We start from the raw sequence: 3,402 nt of genomic DNA on the forward strand, positions 1-3,402 counted from the left end.
CTGTCTTTATCTCTTCTACTCTGACTTCTGATTCTGTGAGTTCTGTACTCTTCTTCAATTTTTCTACACACATGTGTACACATTTCTATATTAACATTTCAGTCAATCTTGTAATAAATAATATTAATGTTATACACAGAGTAGTAGAGAAATCAGAGACATACACAGTGTTATTATAAGAGCAGCTTGCAGCTCTCAAATCTCTTATAAATCTCAAGTTTTGAGATTTTCTTTATTTTTGATGTTTTTCAGATGATGTGACATTGAAAATAGATTAAATATGTGATGTATGAAAAGAGATGAAGTATATATAATAATATTTGTCTTTTTACAGCTGACTCTTATAGTTAATAATTAATTCATTTTCTTTTAAGTTATCTTCTTTTCTTTTCTTACACTTTTTCTTTATCTGCTAGTCATCACTCTTGTATAATCTCTATATAATACAGTATTCAGTGACTAGATTTAACAGCTTTCATCTTTTATGATTCTGTCTCATATATTATACTCTCTCTCTTCACTCACTCAGACTTAGACTGGCCGCCGGAATCATAAATTTCACGTTTGATCTTATTTAGTCTGGTCTCATATATTTCTTGACATGAATCCCGCTGAGACAAGTCATTAAAAAAACATGCAAAGTGACTATATATCAAATCTCAAAATGAAACCATGACTTGAAAAAAATAAGAAAGTGATTTCATTTAATCTCATTTCATTTCATTCTTAGTACAAAGTTACTATTTTTAGACATTTTAAGGTTTTCTTTAGACTATTTTTAATTTTTTAAAAAGTAACACTTCTTGATAACACTCAAATGAGATTTAAAGTCATTTAAAGCAATAAAAATAATTTAAATTAAGAAGTGGAAATCATGATCTTATTTGAAAAATATAACAAGAGTAGACAGTAAGTCTTACTGAGATAGTATAAGACTACTATCTAATGTTAAAACTGTGTAATGAGATCAGTTAAATTGATAATGAAACTATCAAAAATTCTGGTCCTGATCTCAGACACGGTTACACAGTCAGTCTACTCAGACTACTACAGTGAATAGCTCATTGAAACTAATCTCACTTAATCTCTGAGCATTCTCAGAGATTAAGATGACTTGATTTCATATATCTGTGAATGTTTCAGATACTTTATTCTCTGTTATCTCTGTGATTAAACTGATGTAAACAGTTAAATTCAACTCTGAATTCTTTTTTCTTCTGTGATCTGACTCATATATAAGTCTGCTACTTTAAGACTGCTCTTTATCATATTATATTCACTGTCTGCAGTATATTATCATATAATAGCTACAGTCTTATTACTTATTAAAGTGTAACATTTATCTGATTTCTTCATTACTTCTCATTCTTTTCTTATAATTATGAAAAGATTAGAATAATTGAAATCATCTGATTCATAAACATCTATGATTTCTCTTACTTTGTAAGACTTCTTAATTATAAGTCTCTTCTTTTTCAATACTGATAATAGTGCTGTAGATAATTATAATTTACTCAGATCTTACATCTTCATCTCTATAAGATATAAATTATTTATTAAGTTATATAAGATCTGTCTCTCTGATTCTTTCAATGTGTATATTCTCAGAGAATGTGATTTAAGTATTTTATAGAGCTTAAATCATCTAGATTGAAACTTCTCAGAACTCTCATTGTATACAAGCACTTATATTCTTATCTTAAGACTTAATTTCTTAACTAGTGAGTCTCATATTTTTTGTGATTGAATTGCTCAGTTCAGAAGTAACTTATTAGCTTTTATATGTGTGTAACTGATCTCTTTCAATCTTGATTCTGTGTCTGCAACTGCTGTATCTATGACTGTTGTATTCACAACTGCTGTTCTCTCTCTTATCTTTTTCAAAGCATTCTCTGAAATGCGCGGATGCAATTCATACAACAGATAGAATGATGAATACTTGAAGACTGCATGCTGCTGAATCTGTGTGACTAATAGCATCTATCTGAGATATTCATTTCATAGTCTTATAGACTTACTCACTAGATATTTCATTAGCATATTATTCAGGATTTCATTCAAGTGTTTCATCTTCTTATTTATCTATGAATGATATAGTGTTGTTCTACAATATGTTATCTATAACTGACTTATAAAATGCCTCATCACTTCTTCTACAAGATTCACACTGTTATCAGGTAGAATCTCATGCAGTTATTATTATTATTATTATTCTTCCATTATACTCATATGCAAGCGGAGCTTATGATGAGTCCTTGCGTGATGTTAAATACAGGTCAAGTGTTGGTTATACAGGAGGAAATACAGGTGTTGAGACCACGCCAAGATAACAAGAACATAGGAAAATACAAAGGAGTGACAATTAGATACATGCGATAATAACTTCCCAGCCCAGGAACATAGAGTGATTCATTGAAGTGATTTGTACACCTCTGTATTTATTAGGAACCTGAGGTGCTTGAGTTCTGGATTTAATGTATCCCCTGCGGGTTTCGAACCCACGCGCCTTGGTTTCCCACGCCAAGGCGCTACCGGGTGGCCGCATTAACCATTCGGCCACCGGGGCAATCTCATGCAGTATTTCATAGTTGATATAGAGCTCATTATATAGAAACTTTATCACTATCTTCTCTATTATCTCTGAAACTGCTTTCATAACTAATCAGTCAGTAGTATAGTCAATAGCAGTGATTATTCAATGATTTTTGTTTGATGTTTATGATAATATATCTATAAGATTTATCTCTTATTATTTAAATAGTTGTATTATATATTTTATCTGATATTGCACTTTCTTATATTCTAATCCTCTCTTAGATTCTTTTATGACCTGATAATTTAAGCACTTGTGAGTATATATCTGAATGTTCTCAATTATGCTTGACTAGTATACTCTTGATTCAAGTACATTTATAAGTTCAGAACTTTCTAAGTAACTGAATTTCTTATGCATATGAGTTATCAAGTTATATTTAAATGAATGTTTCAGATAGAGAGCTTCTACATATTCTAGATTATGATAAAGTATAATATTATTTTTTAATTTTCTCAGCTTGAAGTTTGAAAGTATCTCTTTTACTACTTTTATAAGATGTTTATTATCTGATATCTTACTATTATTCAAGTAAGATATCATTGCATTTACTTATTCTGATTTCTTGTATTCTCTTACTATATTTAATACAAACTTCTCTTGTATCTGATTTACAGAACTCTTATTTATGAAATTGAGTCTGTAACTATTTACATCAGATATCACAGTGTCTGATTTCTTTCAGTATTTAATATAAAGATTATACACTTAAAACTCTGAGATTCAATATACTAAGTATTTAAAGAGTTTTATTATCAATTATAGATAGATGAGGCTTTTATAATCTGTGATCATTATTATTATATATC

The 3,402-nt window shown here is 29.2% G+C and overlaps 1 pseudogene across 1 annotated transcript; it reads right to left on the bottom strand.

Moving 5' to 3' along the window:
• Positions 1–2,477: 2,477 nt before the first annotated feature.
• On the bottom strand, positions 2,478–2,566 carry BDBG_17416 (annotated as a pseudogene). Its single transcript has one exon. The product of its transcript is annotated as a tRNA-OTHER (tRNA).
• Between the last annotated feature and the right edge of the window lie 836 nt (positions 2,567–3,402).

Source organism: Blastomyces gilchristii (genome assembly GCF_000003855.2).
Source record: "Blastomyces gilchristii SLH14081 genomic scaffold supercont1.14, whole genome shotgun sequence".
Taxonomy (NCBI): domain Eukaryota; kingdom Fungi; phylum Ascomycota; class Eurotiomycetes; order Onygenales; family Ajellomycetaceae; genus Blastomyces; species Blastomyces gilchristii.